A 23,381-nucleotide genomic window follows, 5' to 3' on the forward strand; every position below is an offset into this window, starting at 1 on the left:
TCGGCCCTACAGTCTCTAAGCATTGCAGATTCACTCATAGCTATAGAATTCCCATGTCAAAGGGAAGGAGCCAAGCCACAGAATGGGTGATGTGACTCTGCCATGGCCACCAAAGAGCCTCAGCGCAGCTGTCCTGCTTCCTACCTGGTACTTTAACAGAACATCTGCCTGCCCTCCCTCCATGGGAGCAAACATGAAACAGCAGCTCTGGTGGAAAACAGGCCTGTGCTGAGATTGATTAAACGGGGACAGAGTGTGGGAGGAAAGAGAAGAATAAATTGGCAGGGAGCGCAACGGAGAGTTAGTGAGAGACAGGAAGAAAGGATGAGTGAGAAAGATGGTAAGGAAAAGAGAGAATGGAGGGTTATCTACAGATTATATTCAGTGGGCTATGCACCAAGCACACAGAGAAAGTGAGGGAAAGAAAAGAGAGGTGGTATGAGCACATGAGAAGAAGCGCAAAGAGACTTGCAAAGAGACTTACAGAGAGCAAGAGAAACAGCTTGAGAGATAAGCAGTTCTTCACTGATCCTGCATGACAGCATGCTCCCTGCCATCACTCACCATTCTACAAGCTGCTAGAGTGCCCCACAGTTCCCCTCAGCTTCAGAGGGAGGTGCCATCTCTATGCTGTCTCAGCACTACGCCCGTGTCACTTGGACACTGCTGTTTGGGAGTCAGGAGCAATCCTGACATGGGGAACCATGGGTAACACAATATTTAACCGAGGTGAAGCAGCAGTCTAGCTGAACTCACCTTGCAGTAGTCCTCTAATGCTCCTCCATAATTGTCCAGATCCTTAGTTTTTCTGACCTTTCTGCCCTCTCCTGTTCACCACCCTCTTATGCACCAGCCCACACTTAACCGCTTGTTCCAGCTGACCTGCTGCATGTCTCCCGCATTCAGTGTCACCCAGCCAACAGCGCAGTCACCTGCAGCCCGGAGCAGCTCAGCAGAGCTGTGCCTACTGCTGGAGACAAAGAATGGGAAGACTTACCCTGGGAGAAGCACCTGGGGCCAGCCTGGCTGAGGTGTGACTCAGCCGTTGACATCAGCTGTGACATCAGCTCTTGAGCAAATGTCTTCACGTGCTTATCCAGCAATTCTCTTAACTACCTTCTTACTACTGCCCAATCATGACTCTCACTGCCCAGCCTAAGCAGTTTCTGAGAAGAGCTGCTCAGATTCCTAGGCAGACAGAGTCAAAAGAGTTTGGATGCAGAAACACATTATGGTGCTGGAATGGGCCCCACAGCAGGTCTTGCAGCTGCCTGGGCTAAGGAACAGCTGGGGTCTAAATAGGATCTGCAGGGAAAAGAGGTCAGCCTCAAGGAAGTGCACACACAGTCTCAGGTTCAATTTCAAGACACAGCCTTGGAAGGGCTGAGCTCCATCACTGATTCTTGTCTCACACAAGTGTAACAACCACAGCACAGACCAGACAAGTACAAGGCACTCATGCACCCTGCCTTCTTCCATCTCACAGACCACCAACCACTTCCCATCAGATGCTAACAGCTGCTGAAACCTTCCTAAGAAACGTACAAAAGATCTAAATCAAATAGGAGAACAGAGCTGATCACCAATATCTTCTGATCATGGGGGAAAAAACAGCCTCCCCTTTCCTCTCCCAGCTCTTCTTTTTCTCCTCCCATCCTTCTACCCTGTGCAATCCGAATTGGATGCTGTGCCAAGGATAGATGAACAGGCAACTACTGAATCACTCCATTAAGTTTGAACTGAATATTAAAAAAAAAAAAAGAACAACCAAAAGAGAGGGAGAGAAAATAAAAGCTGGGATTACAGGCTTAGCAACCATGAGTGCATATTCAGCCTACACTGTTCTCTTTGTGCCTCTGTCACACCGGTAGCCTGCTAAGGGAGTTATACCATTACTAACATGACAGCATTGTCCTACCCAGCCTGGATTAGAAATCCCAGTGGCTGTGTGGAAGGGAAATGTCCCTTGGCAGTGGCAGGCACTTGGCCTCATGATGCCTTCTACTCTCAGCATGCTGGCCAGCCAGGGAGAAGTATTCAATTATCAGACAGGCTCTGCTTTTTCCTAGGCCAGCTTTCCCTTATTGTCTGAGTGCTTTCTCCCTGGCCAGCGATGCTTGAGAAGTCTGTCACGCACGAGAAACTCAAGATGGTCCAGGCAATTCCTGAATCAGGCAGATTTCTCACAGCTGAACCCCAGTAGCTTCCCCATCGGAGCCCTCCCTTCTCCTCCTCACGACTACACAGTCTTCTCCATACAGATAGGCTGCTCAGTCCACAGGGGATGAGTATCTCCTTCACCAACACAAGACCTCCCGCAACTGCCTGGAAAACTGGATCTCCCTGTTCCCTGCTGGGAGCATCAGACGGTTCTGATTCCTTAGTGCTCCTCTGGCCTAAAATCATCTTACAGTCACAGAGCTGAGACTGATTGCCCTCATTACTTTTTCTTCTTAAGCAGGACCCCACCGTTTCTTAAACACATTAAAGATGTTTATGTTGCTCTGATACATTTCTCAAACATTTTCCGTTTCAAGTAATCCCCTTACAAACACTATCCAAAACACCGTAGCAATCAGACCATCCACTCTCTCATCCACTGCTTTTATCCTTGTGATGTCCCTGGGGACTGTGTTTCCTCATTGGGATAATGCTGTTACAGTGTGTCTGGCACAGGTTGGCAAAAAAAAAAAAGGCAGTTTGCAACAATAAATGCATCACCCCTTTCAGGATGCAGAAAGAGGTAAAGGTCATTGCATAACATGGTCTCTCATTGCCCTGGCAGCAGCCAGAATTTCTGCTAATGTGGTCACCAATGCTGGGGGACCAGCTTTGGTACTGCTGAGATAAAATTAAATGATGCTGTGTGAATTGGCTGTGCCAATGCGCAGATCTTCAGAGAAGGAAGGAGGAGCTGGGCTTGGAGTGAGAAAGGCAACGAGATGAGATGAGATGAGAGGAGGAGAGAATTGGGAATGCATTGCCTGGAGGGTGAGGGTCAGGACCAAGAACAGCAGAAGGAGCTGCCTAGGACAGCTGCTCACCCAGATGGTCTCCAGTCTGCAGCCTTCAGATCTTGCCTTAGCTCCAGCCTGTGGCTGGTGCTTGTGGACTCATCTCTGCACATCCCTGTTCTGTAGCCAGTACAGCTACTGGTGGGGCAGGCTCTGCATCACTGCAGGAACAGGGGCAGGGACCATTCCTCATTCACTGTACCCCAGTACTACTTCATTTGTCTCAACCCAAATAGACAAGGGAATAAGCACATTTTTTTTTCTTTCCAGAGCTGCCCCAGGGTTAGTCTACAACATTTTATGGCCCAGTTCTCAGTCTATTTGCATTTTGTATTTTTACTTCAACTGCTGTTTGTTTCCAGGCATTTGGGATGCCTAATGATTTTCAAAGCACTGTTTATTTTAATCCCTCTAATTTATTAATACATTGGTTGGCCTCGAAGTGCTTGGGAAAGAAGAGTAAGGAACTTGTAACCAGTGCTTTGAATAAAGCATCAAACTGTCATAGGATCACATCAAAGCAACAGCAAGCAGCTCACTTTGTTGGCTACATCATGATACAGCCCCATGGGTCCTCCGGTTTAGTGTCATGTTTCCTCATGCATGTCACCTTGCAACACTACCCAGATCACCAGCCCCAACGATGAAGTAAAGAAACAGCAATGCCCAGAGGCAGCTCCTCGCGAAAAGTCTGCCCCTTCTCAGTGTGTTATGAGGATGTAACATGCCACCGTGGTGCAGGTAATATAAACCATGCTGACATCCACGTGGACGTGCAGGCAGTGTGGTAATCTTCCAATAAGTCAAAGGCGCACTTGGTCTCCACTCTCCACTATATTCTCTTCAGCCCAGTGTTCTGTGGTGAGGACAGTTTCACACACAGGGCAGTCTGAAAGATCAGTGAGCATAAACACTGCTAACCATGCAAATGAGAGAGCTTTGAATCCCTGCTAGTCAGTCCCAACAGGAAAATGACAGATTTCCTCAGCACCAGAAAGCAACTGTCAGGTCCTGAACGTCCTAGGGGCTGCCCTCAAATAACTTCTCCTGTCTCCAGGAAAGCAGTGAGTGTGCCCCATCATGTGTTCATGAACCTGCCCTCATCTAAGTCAAGGCCTCAAGACCACTGTTTTTTGTAGCTGACAGTTTCATAACATCCCTACAGCCGCAAAGCCTGTGTGCTTTCAGTGGTCTCACTGGGCTAAAGAGCCCCTCTCTTCCATCTCATACCTGCTAAGAAAGCTCACAGCTGTACAAGTTGTCTCACCCATCGCTACTGTAGCTGCCCTGTGACGTTAGCTGCTCTGTAGCTGCACTGTGACGTTAGCCATGGACCAGCATTTGCCAGGACACACCACTTGGAGAAAGCAGAAGCTTCTCTCTTGTGTAGCAGCATGGCTTCCTGCAAGTGTACATCTTGTGCTAAAGGGCTGAGGTGATTCCACAAACAGCTCTGTGAAAGCAGCCTGAAGTTGCTGCTGGTTGTCATGATGAGTTAGTTGTGCTAGATGTCCTCCAGAAGCACGGTTCTGCCTGGGAATAGACAGTAACTACTGTTTACAGGGGATGAACACATCCTGCCTGAATGAGCTTATTGCAACAGCCAGCACGGCTGTCTGGCAAGGAGAGGGGCACCTGCACCAATGTCCTCTTTGCACTTGTGAATAAACCAACGGAAACAGAGGTGCCTCAAGAAAGACAGTGGGACAGAAGCTCTTTCCCCCAGGATGCAGCAAGGACAAAAAAGCTTGTAAACCCTGTGTACCCATTCAAAGGCAGGCCCTGCACACCCAGCAGCGCAAGTGCAATACATTTGCAGGACTAGTATACCCTCAGCAGTGGCAGGTTGGACACCATCCTAGAATAAGAGGTCACAGCAATAGATTTACTCCCTTCCTCACCACAGATGAAGCCTGCACCTCCAAGTGTAGCTCCAGTTCCTGCCTGGACATCACTGCTGATTTCTCACTGCCACAGTCCAAAACACCATATTAATGTGTTTGTTTCTAAATCCTACTTAAAAGCCCCTCTCCTCTCCAGGATGCAAGTCCCAGATGACAAATGGGAGCCCAAGGACAAGGGCTGTCTGCCACAATAACTGCTCGCTCCCCGCCGCTTCACGGGTGCCAGCCTGCCAGCAGAGCATCCTCCCTCCCCGCCTTCCCTCCTTGACTCCCTGCACTCCCACCGCCTCCTGCCAGCACAAGAGGGCCCCCTGGGGAGGCATTGAGACTGCTCACCCTCTGTCCTAGCCGTTTCCTCGCTCCCATCTCCTCCTCCCCCTGTGTGGAGGGTGGCATCTACCCACTCACTGGGAGGGACATCAGAGACATCCTGCTTGCCCTACCCCTGGTACTCGATACCTTCTTTTGAGGGCACTGTCAACCACTCCAGCAGCCTTTCCCTCCCACCCAGCCGCTCAGAGTCAACAGACAGCGACCCATGCTGTACAGGAAGAAGATGGAAGGAATGAATCCCAGCTCACTGCTCTATGTTGTGGAAAGGGCATCATCTTCACCTGACAAAGAAAGGGTAATTCTGCACTTGGCTTGCCTGTGAGCACTTAGTTGATAAAGTCAGGTCATTGCCTGCCCTGGCGAGGCACCTTGCTCTCCCTCCTGCCCATCTTCCCTGGGGCAGGGTGCTCCCTGCTTTAGCAAAGCCCGATCTCCTAGCCAGCTCTCCTAGGCTTCCAGGGGAGATAAAGATCTTTGAAGCAGGATTTGAATTGAGTCCTCAGCTTGATGATGTCCCACTTAAGAGAAAGCCAGAGTAAATTAACCCTGATCTCTGCTCTCAACAAGATGCACCAACAAATGATGAGGACTTTGGAGAGGAATAACAGAGGGACAGCAGACAAATCGGCCCTCATAGCCTTCTTGAGAGGAGCATAATGAGCTCATGTACTTAAGGCCAAAACCCTTCTCACTCTCCCTGTAGGTCTCATGTCTTCTCTTCTATTGCCTCTATGATCCCTCAGCAAGGAGCACAGCCTTGGCAAACCAGTCCCAGCAGGAAAAGTCTACAGAAGGCCATTCCTCCCCCCCCCGCCCCCCCATGATCATGCCTCTCTTATCTGAGAGCACAGGCAAGGGCCACCTGGCCCTAGGATGCTTTCTCCAGCAGTGACAAAGATGGAAGCCTTGGTGAAAGGAACAGAACCTGGCCAGCATATAGTGACACCTCCCCAGGTTGCTCTCTCAGACAAGTTGATGTGGGTGGATTTTGTGAGTTGGACAAAATCCACTATGAATTTACTACACCTCACAAAATTCTCCTACAAAGATCTTGCCCATTCTCCCCATTAACTGCACTTTGCAGTCACGCTTCACAGCTACATACCAGGTGCGTTTCTGGTGGGAAGAAAGGAGACAGGAAAAGGCACATCCATGAAAGAGACTGTTTTGCAGTCCTTCCACCTCAGTGTGTCTCTGTAGGCAGGGACCTGAGGACAGGTCTCCCTCCTCCATGCTCCTCAGTAGGAACAAACACACTGGGAAAGGCTAGCAGCACTTGGGTGAGGCATAGGGGTCTTCTTTTCATAAGAGAATGCCAGCCAAAACGAAGAGACCATTACAGTGTTCATTTACATTTGTTGTGTCCCTAAACCTGGCTAATGCAAACCCCCCACTGTGAATGTTCACATGTAGCAGGGTGCACATGCGTGTGCTTCCTGGCTGTCAGGGCGCCTGCCCACTGGGGAACCTTCCATGTAAATCAGCTGACAGCTGCTCTTCTGGGATTCCTGGACACCAATAATGTTTTCCCCTTCCTAATCTCCCTGATGTAAATCCATTCACAACGAGTGCCTAGAGACTTTTAATTCCATTGGCATTAAACTCACTAAAACCTCTATTACCAAAAGCTTTTAGGATTTTCCCCAGAATCTACAAGTCAGGTCTGTAACATGACAGAACTCCACCTCTCTAGGGTGTCTGAGAAATTAATTTGTGCTTTCTAAATGCCAGGATCGCTGACTGGACATTCAAAGTATCCCCCTTCCCGTCAGTAAGCTCCATTTGCTGATATACCATGGCCATTCCCAGGTGCTGAGCTGTCTTCTGAAGCATCCGTAACAGTGCGAGAAAAGCTTCCACCCTGTGATATGCAAGAGCAGATTGTCTGTCACAGCAGAGCAGCACCAGAGGTTCACAGATACTGTATTACAAGTGGAAATGGTCTATTGCAGTGGTCCCTTGGTGCACTTGTAGAGCAAAGGGCTAGCAAATGCATCACAACAGTGATGTTCCTCAAGTGAAAAGGTAGTGTGGTCCCATTTCAGCCCTGCACACAGACAGGTACTGTAAAAGCACAGGGATTATCTGGCTGAACCCCCTGGAGAGGGTGGCTGGATGCAGACAAGTTAAGGTGGTGAAAGGAGGGTGAAGATAGCTGTGAGTCAGTAAGCGAGGCTTCTAAATGCTATAATACTCCAGAGATGGTGCATTTATCCTTTGGCCCTGAAGGTTCATTGGTTGCTGTAATAGAGCAGAGAGATGCAATCATCTTCCGATCCCAGAGGTCTTTTTAGGTGCTGTAATAGAGTAGTGGTGATCAAGCCGTCTCCAAAGCCCTGGGGTTGCTGGCACACAGCAGGGGTGACGTCAGTGTCTGTCAGCCCCCGCAGCTCCCGGATTCCGGATTCCTGGAGACGTGCTGGAGATGCCTCGTCCACCCCAGAGGTTTGCAGGGGCTGTGACAACGTCAGCTTTGTGACACTGCCAGAATTCCCTCTGGCTTTTAACCCCATGGAAAGGTGCGATGCTGACCCCAGGTCTTTTCACACTGGGATTCCAGCACAGCGGCTCCCACTCTATCCACATCAACTGCCGTGGGTGTAGCTTCGAGCTACCCACCAAAAACAAATCACAGCTCTGAGAATACAAGAATGCTCCCAGATCCAGCAAAGAGTGACATGCAGAGATGACCCTCAGTGTTTGTTTCCCTGGCTTAAAAACACCTCCCTTGTGCAAGGAATCACTCCACTCACACCTTGTGGGCTGTCCAGGAAGGAGACACACTAAAAGCTCTAAATCAAACTCTGTAAACAGGATCAGTTAGCCAAGCTGCTAATAATGACTCCAGCACCCTGTATAATGATCCCAAGAACTGGGACTGTGCTCCTGGGTAGGAAGACTGTAGGACAGAGAGGAGATGTTTATAGACTCAGCTCCTTACACTGAAGAGTAGGAAATAATCAGGTAAGGTTTCAGAGTTTCTATAGGCTCAGGGATTTCCTTTCTTCCTTCAGCCCCAAAAGACTTTTAATTCTGGGTTCCAGGTTGACCTGGCAAATGGAAAGGCTGCAATAACCTGTTATCCTGGTGTTGTTTCCCACATCCATAGCTCAGACAGGAGATGGGAGCATCAGCAATCTCCCAGGAACTTTCTAGCTGAAGTTTCTGTTCTCAGCCAATTTCAGGAGTTTAGGTGGCTTTGCATTTCTCCCTGTGTGTTGTTACATTTTCACTGGAACAGAGTTCAAAGTCAGAGGCCGAAAACCCTGCTTCTTACTATTGAGTTTGACATGGCTATGCCAGTTTATGTTAGGGGAGAATCTGACCCCATTCTTCCCTGAGCTTGAGGATGCTCCTGAATACAAGTGATGCTAGGATGAGTTAGGATATGAAGAGAATTTCAGTGCTCTTGTCCCAGCAGGTGTTATTAAGGTATGGTGCACGCTGGGGACTGACCATTGCAGGTCAGAGAAGTCCACACTGACTCTCATGCAAGACATCACCAGAGTTCGGGGGGGGGGGGAGTTAAAAAAGCTTCAAAGCAGACAGATGAGGGACAATGTGCTCCTATCTTCATTTTCTTATTTGCTGCTATAGTTTAAAGTTAATATAGACTTTGAAGACTGAACTTCAAGGTTCAGGCTCCCAAACTGTTAGTTAAAGCTCATTTATGCATTCTTGCTCTTCACAAAAATACACAAGCCTGATTATACCTGAATTCTTGGTCCTGACAAAATCTCATGACTTAGAACTCCACAGCCTTGTGAACCTGAATCCTATACATTTTAATTTCACTATGCATTCCCTCACTCCTGTGCCATGAGGAAAGGAAGGACTGGTGTACTCACAAGTCTCACAATTTCATTTCCTTCCAACATCTACTCCCATTCTGCTGTCTGACATGGGCAACTTCTATTATCTCCTCCATCTCTTCACTTGGATGGGCTCAGAGGCTTACTGTCCCACTTAAGAGCCCCTTCAAGTCTCCAGCATCCCTTCGGAAAGAGGCTGAATGCAGTTTGGCATGCAATTCCAAATGAGGCAGCATCGCAGGTGTACCGAGAGCCTCACAGCTCTGTCAGAGTACTCTCTACCCACTGCCTCTGCAGCCAAACAGCTACTTTGCCTGCTCGAGGGCAGCGTGACACAGGTCAGAGCTCTCCAAAGAGCTCCCTGACATTCACCCACACTCCCATTTGGATGATACCCTTCATTCAGGACCTTTGGGGTTATCTGAAGTCATGAGTCTGTTCTGCAACACACATTATTTTGAATGCACCAACACTGAGTTTCGTTTGCCAGAGCACAGCGCGTTCATTTAACTTAGCTCTGCTTCCCCAGCATTTCTCACAGCTCCTTCTGGCCACTGCCAACTCAATAACTTTGTCTCACCTGCAGATTTTTATACCGTATATATATATATATATCTCCTCCCACCTTTCCAATTCATTAAACAATACATTAAATCACATGGGATTTAGAAGAGAACTTGGAGGCCATGTTAACCTTTTGCCATGGTGAAACTTGACTGTTTAATCCCCTCATTCTTTCAGTCTCCTACTCAGTTTTTGATCTATGTCAATATTTTGTCTCTCACTGACTACTTGGCTTCTTTAGCAGCTCTTGTGCAGGATCTTTCAAAAGCCTTTTGGAAGTCTAAATACATTATATCAATCGGTTCTTCTTTATCCTCTGCTTTATTGACACGTTCAAAGAGATGTAGGAGATTAGCAAGATGCAGTTTTCTTCTGCCGAACCCGTGCTGGTTAGGCCCTATCAGACCACAATCCTCCAGATGTCTTCGAGCATCGCTTTTTAATTATCATTCCCACCAGTTCACAAGATACAGATGCAGAGCTTACTGATCTTTTAATTCCCCAGATCATCACTGGAGCCCTTTCTTAAATATAGGTACAACATTTGGTGTTCTCCAGTTCCCTGAATCAGTAGCTTTTCTTTTTTTTCACAAGAGATTGCATATTTTTGTTAGCAGCTCAATCACTTTAAGCTCCTTCCAAACTCTCAGATTTAACCATCTGGACTTGATATCTTATTGTTTGGAGAAAGGGAGGGTGGGGAGAGGCTTTGTGTTTTACTCAGTGGGTTTTGAGTTTTTTTATGATTGGCTTTGTCCCAACACCCATTATTCTACCAGCATGGTTTCCATCAGTTGCTCATCTAAGCAGATATGGGCAAAGAATCTCACAAACACCGTTGGTAGGGACAGCCGATATAAGAGAAATCATGAGAGAATTCAGCTCCCCAGCAACATCCTAAAAATGGAGTTACTGAGTCACTTTAAACACAGGAGGTGACTGGAATTGATCAGTGCAAGTTTTCTTGGATAACTTCCACCCTGTTCTGACCAACCAGGCTACTTTTGCTCATTTGTTTGGGAACTCTTGCTGAAGAGTGATTTCCGTCTTGACCCGAGAAGATTCAAGGCAGGAACGGAGCTAGCTTGATTATATACAGCCTAAAGTGCAATAAAAAGAAAGTGACCTCGGTGCTGGGGGATGCATGAACCTGGGAGGAGATGAAACCCAGCGAGGATGAAAAGAAGTAAATCAGAAGGTGAGCAGAACAATGCTGAGCTGTTAGCTCCATTGATTGCTTTTCAACTGAATCAGCCACAAGACATGAAATGCGATGGGAAATGCTGGGGAACTCAAATAAGTAGCCCCATTATATGAGTGTTTTTCTCTTTGTGCTGGGCTGGTTCCTGATAGCTATCACCATGCTGGCTGGCTTTAAAAGGCATGGGGGTTCAGACGAGGGCACAGTCTGACGGCCCTGATAGGCCACTGACTTCAAGCCACAGGGGGATGTGGAGGAAGCTAAACATGTGCCTGAAGCACCTACAGGTTTCTGTCACAGTGAACACACCACAGTGAACATATGACCGGCTGTGGGTACATGCTCACCTGCAAGCCTGTCTGCAAGACAATGCAGGTAATCCAGCTTCTGGAAATTGCCACACTCACATCAAAAAGACACTAAGAACACCTGCATGAAATCTACCTACCCTGTGACAGACCTGGCATACAGACCTGACAGATACATTCTCAAGTATATTTTGTACAAGTGGTAGAAACTTCCATAAATACCTCTTACCTAACTGCTGCTATTCAGTTCTTAGGGGACATGTTGATGGGGCAGCTGTAGAGAAAAATCTGCCTCGTAGCACGTCGAATTCATTCCCTATGTGAAGTAATGTGACCATAAGCAGTCTAAAGGCAAGTTCTTTGGCTCTAAGACATCACCAACATCCCTCCAGTACAGAGCAAGACAATTCCCAGCAGTGCTGAGCAGCACACTCTGAGAGCAGCATGCTCCAGAGAAGCACACTCACCTATGACTCCACAGGGCTAGGGCCAGGAGGACAGTGGACGTGGGGAGGGCTTCTCCTCCTTATCAAGAGCAGAGAAACAGCCACAGAAGACAGCCACTGAAGACACCTCAGAGCAGGAGCATCTCAGGCTGGTTATTCCCTGTGTTAAGAAGGTGGATGGGAGATGAGTGGTCCCCCATGCAGAGCTGGCTCTCCTGCCACACTCCATGCCTAGTATGAAAATAGTCAGGTAGAGCTCTAGCTTGAAGTGTCTGTGTAAGAGACTTCCACACCACATCGTCACCACAGAGACATGCTGCTTTCTTCTTGCCTCCCTCGCCACCCTTCCCTTCATTTGCTGCTTCTGCCCATTTGCTCTCAATTCTTTCCTCTTTCTCAGTGTCTCCGTCCCCTCTATATTCCTATGTGCCTCAGAATATCCTTTCCCTCCATGATACCTCCCTCCACTACCTGCAGGTCTCTACCTCCAAGAAACAAGGCAGGGCTCACACCTGAAGAAGCACAGCAGGGATGAGATGAGGGAGAAGCTCAGGGGAGGAAGACATCTTCTTCATCTCCTGAGTTAGCCCAACATGACCTCCCAGCCTGTGACCCAGCCCCACACACCAGGAACAACCCTGCTGAAGGTGCCTGCTTGGGTTGGGATGAAGCGGCATGGACACAGATGCTGTGCTACCACACGTGGGCTAAGCCAGGCAGGGAAGTAGCATGAATCCCATCCAGCTGCTCTTCTAGGAAGGCTTTTACTTCTTCTCCCTCTTCTCATGCTTATGGGTCTGTCCCGTGTGTGCATCTTGAGCCTGTCCTCTCTGTGCAGGGGGTACAAGGGGGAGGTAAAATGACAGGTCTGGGGATGGCTGGCCACTAGTCATGGCCTGTACCAGGGTCCCTTTTTCTCCCCTGACACACATACACAGATACGCAGCATGGATGCTTGGGGAGGCCCATCCATGAAGCCTGCCCTTTACTGCTGAATCCCCACTGTTTCCCAAGTGACAAGCCACAAACTCCCTTTCTCCTCCCAAACAAACAGAGGCTTGAGTGAATCGCTGCCTCGGCCCTGGCACGCAGCACCCTAGTCATTACGGATGCTCCTCCAGCATCCAGCCCCCTCTGAACGTCAGCTTGCAGCCATGTCAGCAGAGTTCACAGGCTGCACCTCTTCAAACAGCACCTCTCTGTGCTACCCGAAGCACCATGCAAACAGTAAGCAGCACTTCACATCCCCCCTCCCCATTCAACTCCTCTCCACCTCTTGTGGTGACACCGTGTCCCACGTAAAGGTAGGGGAAACTGAGGCACAGCACAGTGACCCATGAAAGTTCTTGCTGGGATCAGTGTTCAGGAGTCCTCAGCAACAAATCTTTGTAGGCAGTGTCATCTCTTGCCTTCAACCCCAGAAGTTAATCTTGCTGGGTTTTAAAGTAAAGTTGTCTTCAGACTGCAAAACCTGGTCAGCAAATGCTCCTCCTCATCAGCAGAGGCTTGCAAATGTCCACACACAATCATGACATTAACCATCCCTCATCACCTTCCTGCCCTTTCGCCCCTTCAACTCAATCTCCCTCAGCAACACAAGCACCTGAGTGACCGACCTAGAATAAGTCCCTGCCATAAGAGGAGGGGGTTTTGCTTGTACACTGTCCCACGTGAGCACCTTGCCTTCCATCCATGGTGTAACCTCATTTCCTGTCAACATGATCCTATGAGGAAAGATAACACTTCTCCCAGGCCCCATGCACTGATCATGGGTCTGCGCGATGGTCAGGGCTAGAGAGCAGCATCCTCTTGTTGACACGACACTTCCCTTCCTTTTCAGCATGAAGCCTGTCCTCCTTCCAGCTGGCATCCTCTCATCCCTGCACACATGCTCTCCAGGACAGTGGACAGCCCTTTTCAGTGTGTGACACCGCTGAAAAACCCTTGGGGACAGCCAGGCAGAGACGTGGCCACCAGCCAGAGGACATACTTGTCTCTCTAGGATCTCCCTGGCCCCAGGCTCGTGCTAGGAGAGAAAGAGATACAGAAAGCTGGGTTTCTGCCTTGCCATGCATCACTTCTCAAGACACCTGGGAGACCAGAGCTGTTGTAATTCCTGAAAGGGGAGGGCAGCTGCCTGGTGTGGGGTATGGCTTGCCCCCTGCTAAGACAGTAATTCAACCCTCTTTCAAACCAGCTTTCCCAACAGGAGGGACTCAACCTGGCTGGCTACGGTGTGCAATTGCGTCTGTCAGATTAGCCAAAGCACACGCGATCCGGAGACGTGCCAGATGTGGAAGGACAAACACTTGAGCCATCATCCAGCTAGAGTTGTGCAGACAGATATTACCCAGCTCAACATAAACCTTGCCAGTACAGAGTTAAGCCAACATTGTTTTCTAAACAAATCTAAGCAGCAGAGTGAGTTCATACAGGATCAGCATTTTCTACCACGCAGCAGCAGCAGTTTTGACCCAGTACCAAGCTCCCTAGAGCTGGATTTATTGTCTTGTCCACCCTGAGCCAGTGCCAAAGCCATGTCCTGAGAGGGCTGAGGAATTAAAACAATGCCAAATGGCTATGGAGGCTCCATCAGGGAAGAGTTTGCTTTCTGCAAACTCCCCAGTAAAGGAACTGAGAGCAACTGCACAGTGTTGCTCCCTGCTGGGCCCTGGCCAAGAGGAGCAGTGACACATCAGCATCGCTACAGTCATTCCATCACCTGCAACACACACACACGCTCACGCACTGAAGGGTGTGAACCACAGGGGAAAAGATCACTTCACAGTATTGTCAGCTGGCAGCAGCAATCAGAAACGATCCTGCCAGGGGACATCAGCCCTTCCTGAGGATGCCCAAATCCGCTCCTGCTCCTGCACTGAGGGGTCACAAGGGATGGGAAGTGCTGGAGAGGGAGTGAGGAAGGGGTGCTGTTGAAGGAGGGAGAAACAGTTTATAAGTACCCCCAAAGAGGAAGAACACCGGACAGAAGTTGAAGGCAGCAGTTCAAGTGGAAGGGTAGGTGTCAGGGTAGTCAGAGGGGGCATCAAAGAAGTGAGGGCAGATGACAGGGTACTGCCATAGCAGTAGGGAGATGCAGAGGAAGATGCACCCTTCTTGCCAGCGTCACCAGATGGGACCTGGGCAGGAGAAGAGCAACTCATCACCTCCTTCAGGAGACACCACACCAGCATGCAACAACACAGATCCTACTGTCCCCTTCCCCTTGAAGAAAAGCAGCAGCCCCAAAACCTGACACAGAAACCCCCAGAGCCTGTTCAGAGCCTGAATCCACAGCCTGGCAGGTGCAAACCCTGAAACCTCCCCTCTAAACCCCACTCTCAGCACGCCTTCTGCCTGCCGCCTTGCCAGCAGCTTGTAGCTTTAGGGTCTTATTCTGGGGAAAGGCATCTCCAGGCACGTCCGTGCTCCTCAAGGGCCAGCAGCGCATCTGGGCCTGCCCAGGCGATGGGAGAAACAGCTGCTCCCTGCTCCCATCCCCACGCTGCAGCAGCATCAGCAGCACAGAGACATGCCATAGAACTAGTGCGGCTGATCTTCCTGCCTTCCCAGCAGAGGAGCTGGGAAAGGGGCACTGAGGGCAGCCCCAGGCAGCGGGAGGCCCTTTCAGGTGCTCCCAAGAGCTTTGCGCCCCAAAATGGGTCAGGCTCGGCACAGGGGCCCTCCACTGCCTGTGCAGGGCACACGGTGTTCCCATCTTATGAAACATGCTGTCTCCAGAAGGAAAACATCCCTCCTAGCTGGGCAGGAGCACCAGGGGACAGCAGCTAAGCAGCGACAAAGCGCACGCCCATCACCCCCAAAGCTGTGCCAGGTTGGGCTGGGTATTCAGAGGAGGTACCTGGCTAGGAAATGGAGGCCAGTGCCCTCCGTGGGGAACTGGGATACTCAAAATATCCGTGAGATGAGGAGGGAGGGAGAGCCCGTCCCCTGCACGCCCCACTCCCGGTACTGAGATGCCCACTGCTGCTCTGATGCAAGCTGCATCCCCAGGGGGACTCATTCCAGGGCCGCGGAGCCCAGCCATGCTGCTGGCCAAAGCAGCCGGCTGCTCCGCTGCAGCAGCGTCAGCCCGGCTGCCCCTTCTCCCAGGAAACAGGGGGAGGGCAGGGAAATGCTGTAGGCAGAAGAGCAGACAGGTGTGTGCCAAGGGAGGGATGGGAAAGGAGAGGAAAGCACTCGGGACTGCGCGCAGGGGACCCCTGCTGCTCGGCAAACATCCCCTCCCTGCACAGGCATGCAGAGCTGCAGGGAAAGGGGGTTGGAGAGGGGGAGCAGCTCTCCATAACGACGGGGGGGGGGAGGGGGGGGTCTGATGGATGCCTATATTTTGTTCACAGCACAGCAGAAACCCCTCTTTTTCCCCTTCCTCACTCCTCTGGGGAAGAAGCAGGGATGGATAAAGGTGCACAGACAGGTGCTGAGGTTGGCTTACCTCGCAGTGCCAGTGCTGGGGATGCCCGGGTGTGCAGGAGGTAAATCCAGGGCTCTGCTCTCCTCGGCAAGTGCTGGGAAAGGCCTCTCTTCAGTCACATCAAGGAGTGGCCTGTGAGTAGGTGCTCCAGCTCACCGCTCGATCGAAGCTGCCATGGATTCATTGCGAACGACTTCGCCTTCTGTGAGGAGAGGAGGAAAGGGGAGGGAAAAAAAAAAGGAGGAAAAAAAAAAAGGGAAAAAAATCACCAGCTTAAGACTTGGAGGGTAGATTCACTTCTTTCTTAGGTTTCCAATGGCAACTGAATATACCACAGATGAAGATCCAGGGTGCATGTGCATGTGAATGTGTGTGTGTGGGAGGGACGGAGAGATGCACAGCTGCTGAGTCCACAGGCAGTGTGGGGTGTGAGCTGCTCAGGGCGTACTGGTGGTGATGGGTACAGACAACTGGACACAGGCAACAGGGCAGACAGACAGATGGAAGCAGATCTAAAGTATGGGAAAAGGATGGGCTGTTTCCTAAGAGCCTGTCTGTCCCACTGCATGCAAACAGGAGACAGCCCCTGGCCCTGTGCAGGGAGAAGGTGAAGTGTGCCTACGCACGTGGCCGCACACATGAAGACAGGCTGTCTCCTGGCCCTGCTCACATCACTCCCCTGCAACTACACTGTTCACACTCAGACTGCTACACACATGCTGTATGCACACACACCGGCCTTTTCATACCCTCATGCACCACCCTCAATACACCCCCCAAATATTCAGAGTCCTTTCAAGGGGTAAGGTGTTCCTCTTCTTCATGTGCGTCCTTCACTGATGGGGTTGCACAGCTGTATTAACCTGCATACGTGGTGTTTCAGACAACCACCACACAACCACATCAACTCCACCCAGCCTCTTCCACCTCTCACAGCAAAAACATTTATATACAGCACAGCGAATACTGACCACTGCACAACTGCATGCTGGATGTTTGAACATACCTACCACACGAGAACTCCTGACCACTTACACGTAACTGTCACCAAACAGGTGCACATCAGTTAATCAGCCCACCTCCATATCAAAGACCAGAAAAAGTGCCCACGTATACACACACACACATACACACCATCTATATCAGCACAAACACTGCAGCAACAAATCACAACGCATACATCTGTAAGAAAAGAAAAGCACTTAAAACATATCCGCGCGCTGAGGAACGTAAGTCAAGCAAGCAGCACTAGCTGCCTATCACACACAAATGTACTATGCTTACAAATCGCCTGCAGCATACAAACTGATCGCATCAGATAACTGTTACCCACCTAACTCAGCCCACACAGCAGCATACCATCCTGATGGTAAACGCTAGCCCCAGCACCATCAAACACCAGCCATATTCTGTCACATGGAAAACACAAATACTCATCTACATCCAGCACAGGCAGACAAACACAAGCTACACGTGAAATGCAGCCAGCCAGCATCACTCAATACCCCAAAAATGACATTCTTCAAAGTTATGAAGCTGGAACTCACTTCAGAGGCAGCTGTATTGTTCTATGTACCTGCACGGGTGTGCACTCACACACACACCACTGCCACACCAGCTCTGCTTAAACTGCCTCCATCCCTGAGATCTTCCCCTTTTCTGCACTTTCTAGTTCTCCCCATTCTACCACCTCCCAGCAAAGCCCATGTGTCTGTCTGCTGACACATGTTGCAGCTCCTGGGAGCAAGGTCTCTGGAGCAGAAAGCCTGCAAAAGCATCCACACTCATCCCTTCTCCTTTTCTCCTTTCTTCTGGCATTAGATGTGTATAATTTGCATGCAAAGAAGAGTGCAAGGTCCCACCAGCCCCAAGTGCTCTGAAATTGGCTGATGCTGGCATCAGGGGACGTGACTGCAAAACCTAAGCATGGTGAAGAAGTAGATAAACCCTTATGAGAAGCAGAGATTTGACCAGGATGGCACCAACTTCTTCCCAAGCCCCAGGAGAGACAAGGAGATGTGCAAGGTGGGTAAGAAGGAGTGATGGAAGGAGAGGAGTTTGGCCTGGCACCAAGGATGGCACAGCAAGCACTCTGCCAGACTTGTTTAACAAGCACGGTAGTGTCACAGCATGATACTGCTATCAGTGACTGAGAGCGATCAGGGTTCGGCATCAGAGCGAGCCTGTGTACTGTGTACTGCTGGAATATGGGAGAGGCATGGGAAAACATAGGGTTGGGGCAGGGGGGGAAGAGCAGCTGATGTGGGTGCAACTGCAGGCATGTGGTGCAGGGGTCTGTAGCTATACTGGGAACAGTGGGTATTGGCACAGGTACAAAAAGAAGAGCCCACAGATACAAAGAGGCTGGCATCAGGATGGATTGGAGGCAGGCAATGCAAGGGTTGCAATCAGGTCTAGCTCCAGCTACACAGAGGAAAAATGGAGGGAGTCCCCCAAGCTCTGTCTGGTGCTATTGGACATAGAGACAGACCTCAGTAACGTGTACACTGCAATAGCCTCTTCCAGGAGCATTCTGCCCTCGCACACATTGTATGCCCAGCACCCTGATCCCACAGCTCTCCGCTGAACACCCCCAGCCCTTCCCCAGTGGATGCAAGTACAACTTCCCCACTGTTACTGAGGCATGCAGACTCTGCTCCCCAAAGCCACCTACTTCAAACCTTCCTCCAGAGCACTCCCACCTTCCCACATATATACCACACACATGCTTATGCGATACCATGGGAGGAGGCTGAAGAAACATGTGGGGAAGCCACCACCAACACCTCAACCCCTCCAAACCAGCCCCTCTTCCTCTCTACCTCCACCACTGGCTTTTCAGAAGTGCTTAGGAGTAAAAATTTCCCCTGTCTCATCTCAACTTGGCCCATGCACCCAGGCAATTTCAGCCTGCTAGGAATGCCTGCTCCTCGGCACTGTGCTCAGTTGTACCTGCATGGCTCTTCCCACAAACATTCATTGTGCATTACAGGAGATGAATAATGCAGGCTGAAAGGGGACAAGTGAGGGAGTCTTTCTGGGGCTCAGCAAGACACGTGTACAAAGCACAGTGGAGATGGAGTTGCCACATCTGGTCAAAGCTAACTGATGCTGCTGAACCTGGAAAAGCCACCACAGCCTGAGATGCTACTTAGGTTAAAGTGCGGTCATGAAGGCAATCTGAACAGGCTTTTGGACCCAAGATTTCTAATAGGTGCTCAGAGATAACAGAGGTGTCGCTGTGGATAGGCAAGGAAGATCTTCATCTGTGAGATACTTATTACTGAGCTAAGCAGCTCAAGAGAGCCACTAGTGGAAAAGGAACATCATCCTAAACTGACCTCCAAACCATCTGCTCCTGTGCTTCAGGGGCATGGAAGAAGCACCATAACTGGCTAAACAGAAGGAAAAGGAGAGTAAAAGCAAGGCAAACAGAAGCCAAGGGGGATGCGTATGTGTGTTTGCACATGTACATCAGTGTGGCGTTCACCACAGGGATGTGCTTGCCTCACCTTCACATGCCAGTTTTATGCTGCCAAGCAAGGAAACCTGGAAGCCACAAAACCATGAATGTCTGTCAGTATTGCCATGAGTGTGTCCATCTGCATGGGATAATGCTGAAAGGGGGCAACACGGCCAACGTGGTGTCATGTGTGCACATGGGTATGCAGGAATGTGTGGCCTCTGGTGCTGTGCATGTGCCTGCCGTGGGCAATGGAATGCAGGTATTGATGCATGGAACATATATGTGTGTCTGTGTGCAAATATGATTTTTGCTGAAAACATGAGTGATTTGTGAGATGTCACAGAGAATGATGTGTCCTCTCTGGGTGTCTCATGTGTGTGTCACAGCATTTAAACCTCTGGGCGTGCAACACCAGTGTGTTACTGCACGCCTGCAGAGTGAGCATCCTTGTGGAAGCAACGCTATGGGTACAGCACGATGAGTACTGCACGCACCCCTGGCTGCACACAGGTCTGCAGGGAGGGGATCCCTCTTGGCTGGAACACTCTGTCTGGCTCCTGCGCTGCCTCTCCTCCTGGTCTCTGCTTTTAATTTCTCACCTCCCCTCAGTTCCCCTCGCTCCCTGGCAGCAGTGTACTCTGCCCTAGGAACCAACTCCCACACAACACACAGCATGGGAACTCCTTTCCTTGCAGCTCCCTGGTATCTTTCCCTACCAAGTGCCAGGAAGGAAAGAAAAACCTCACTGGGCAACCTGGACTGGACCTATGTCCTTTCCATGCTCTTGTCACCTATTTACAACCCCATGAACTGCATCACAAACCCACAGACCTGCACCCCCAAACTCTGCACACTACAAACCAGACTCATGGCTTGCATGGGTTGGGTGCACAAATTGAAGTCAGCACAGCTCAAACTCACACCTCTGGAGCCAAAGCAACATGTCTTAGTTGCTCTGACATTGCTCCCTCATCAGAAGGCTGCCTTCAGCCAGATCCCACAGGAACTGAGTAACCTCCAGGCGAGGATCCAAAGCATGGAACCTGCCCACCTGGGGCATCTCCTGGGGCAGTGGGACTTTGGTAAGAAGAAAACCCCAAAGATATTTCTTTATTCCTTTAACCAATTCTGCACATCGTTACTTTCCTCCCAAACACCCTACCCTGAGCTCTGCTTGTTCTGATGCTGATCTAAATCACTCAAATTGAAATAGCAAACAACTGGCCTCCATTTCAGCCTTTGCTTATGCCCTATATCCCACTCAGAACCTATTCCCTTTGGAGGATAAAATTAGCACACAGGCGCCAGATGTGAAAGTATGCATGCCTTCCCTGGAAGGCTTCAGGGGCTCCTAGCAAGACCCAGTTTCATCCAGGCCCAGGATCATAGACTTTTGCCTTGAAAATGCAGCCTAACACTGAAGTTTCACCTGTTTTGCTTCAATAACAATCCTGAATCTGTGATATCCCCAAACTTGACCCAACTCTCAACAACTTAGCCTCTAAGCTCAATTTTGCCCCCATTAATTTGTCTCCAGGTTTCTTCTGAACAGAGACCCAGCCTTTCATTTGTCGCTCACCAGCAAGGCAATGCACTCTTTACACACAAGGGTTCTCAGAATCAGATTCCTTCCCTAACATTTTCCCCACACTGTACAAGACAGGGATCTTCCCAGGTTTTTATCCTAGATTCCTGCTCACCACTAACACAGTTTGGGTGCCCTTTTCACTCCTGGAAGTCACAACCAGGAAATACAGCCCATTGTGTTAATATTTAAACACCCACCACATAAAGAATGGGGGCAGCCTCAGGACCTGTTCGTGGTTCTCCCTTGTGCAGCACCACCAGCATCACTACTCCACTTGCCCCAGTTCTTTCCTCACCTCGAGGTCTTCTCTTCTGGCCTTGCACCCTCCTAGGCTTCACTAACAGCTCCTGCAGATGCCTTTCCCATGTCCTGCCCTGCAGCCTCATCAGCTTTCCCAGCTATGCTGGGCCTGTGGTGAGTGAGCGCCTGATTACCATTCAAGCCAGATTCTCATTAGGCAGAAATGCCCCTCCAGGAGATCCATTAACAGTCCATAAGGTTAACTTAATCCAGCCAGTCCTGTGTGGTCTCTGCCCAAATTCCCTATTACATTAACAATCTTGAGCCTTAATTAGCATGTGAGGCAGAGGTGGCATTATTAATGGAGATAATACGGAGCATTAAGAATAAACAGGCCAGGCTGTCTCTCCCTGACCATGCATGCAAATCCTCTTCTACACAGAAACAGCATGAGCTTTCCCCATGGGCAGCACATGCTGAGAGGCTGTAGTGCCCCACACCAAAGACAAGCCCTGGGATGTACGGCCAAGCTGGTGCAGGAGGACAGCAGAGAGGAAATGGGATCCCAGAGAGACCCTTCATCCACTTGGGAGAAGGACTGCCAAGAAGAAGAGGACAATGGGGAGAGGGAAATCCTTACACTGGAGAGGAGCAGTCATGTGCCTGACTAATCAAGCTATCCTGTTGTTCTGGAAGGCTTGGGAAAGCAAGGCCAGATACAAGAATCTGTATTCCCTTGCAACTCCAGTTCACACTGCCATACGTGTACACTTAGGCTAAGACAATAGGCGTACACCTTTGAACATGTGTGCAAGGAAGGGGTGTCTGCCTGATGGGGAGCGGACTGTAGCTGCTAACTGCAGCTGGGAAAGATGCTCTTCATGAGTCTCCTTTCTGACCACTGAGCCTTGGTACACTGAGAACGCAGTCCAGGACAGAGGGGGTACAGGTGAAGGAGGGAAGCAGTCATCTGTGGGATCAGAGAACAAACGGGCTGGGGCTCCTCCTCAGCACAGATTCACTGTGTGGTGGGGAAGGGATGGGTCCATGTTGGGTCACAGTTATCAAATCATCTTGGTCAACACAAGTGAAGGGGCAGCCTGCTTCAAACCCCCTCCCATCCCAAGCAGACCCAGCTGCTCCCCTGGGTGAGAGATGGGTGAAACTGGTGCTGCCAGCAGCAGCGAGATGCTGGGGAGGGAGCAAAGGCCATAAACTGGTCAGGGCTGCACAGTGTGCCAGCCAGGCTGTGTGAGGAGAGCTTACATATGGCCTGCTGCCCTTCTGCCATCCCACAAGCTTGATGCTTTCTTCTCAAACACACACTTGCAAAAGCATAAGACAAGCAAGGGGAGGAGGGAAGCAGAAGAAGCCAACCCAAGGAAGCAGTCTAATGACAGCACTTCTTGACTGCTAATTCACACCTCCAGCAGCACCCGGCAGGCTGAGAAGGGAATGGGAAGCTTGCCATGGAGACCTGTGACTGCAGGGAATGGCATCCTGGCTTGTTCCTGAGGCCTGACCCACGCTATTCCAGCTGTACATCACTCTGCTGTGATCGGCACGTCCCTCTAGGCTTTGCAGAGAGGCTTGTGCTGGGTGCAGTTGTCCCTGAAGCACAGAGATATACCCTGTGCATTGGCCCTAAAGCACGCAGCCTGCACTAAGTAGCCTTGCTTAGCCAGGAGTGGTGCTGCAGGCTGAGACTGCTCTCTCCCGGGGCAGCAACAGCGCTGTGCTCAGCATCAGCCCAGCTGCCTTTACTGCCCAGGGGCACAGTGGGCAGCAGGCAAGGAGCTCTCCCACTTAGCAGCACAGCTCCTCCAGGCCCACCAGCCAGCCCCTGCCAAATCCATTTGTCCGATCTTGCGCTTTCTACTAATCCTGTTGAGCCATCCTTTAAGTTGCTCTGAGGCAGAGATAGAAAATACAAGCGATGCCTTGAGAAGCTTCCCCTGACCTTGCTCAATTCAAGATAAAGGGCTTTGATTTAGAAAAATTACAGTGGGGGTCTGTCACTGATCCATCACATGGATTAAAGGAGAACAAACAGAGACACAGGATGCTGCC

General features: G+C 50.2%; 1 long non-coding RNA gene across 1 annotated transcript in view; it reads right to left on the reverse strand.

Moving 5' to 3' along the window:
• LOC133264971 (uncharacterized) overlaps window positions 1-23,381 on the reverse strand; it is a 48,662-nt gene that overhangs the window by 16,114 nt on the left and 9,167 nt on the right. Inside the window, exon 2 of the long non-coding RNA XR_009741827.1 lies at window positions 16,039-16,219. This is a non-coding gene — a long non-coding RNA (uncharacterized LOC133264971). The remainder of the gene's footprint in view (window positions 1-16,038; window positions 16,220-23,381) is intronic.

Source organism: Pezoporus flaviventris, unplaced genomic scaffold (genome assembly GCF_033815535.1).
Source record: "Pezoporus flaviventris isolate CSIRO_AGI_PZ_B2104156 unplaced genomic scaffold, CSIRO_AGI_Pfla_v1 ptg000002l, whole genome shotgun sequence".
NCBI lineage: Eukaryota > Metazoa > Chordata > Aves > Psittaciformes > Psittacidae > Pezoporus > Pezoporus flaviventris.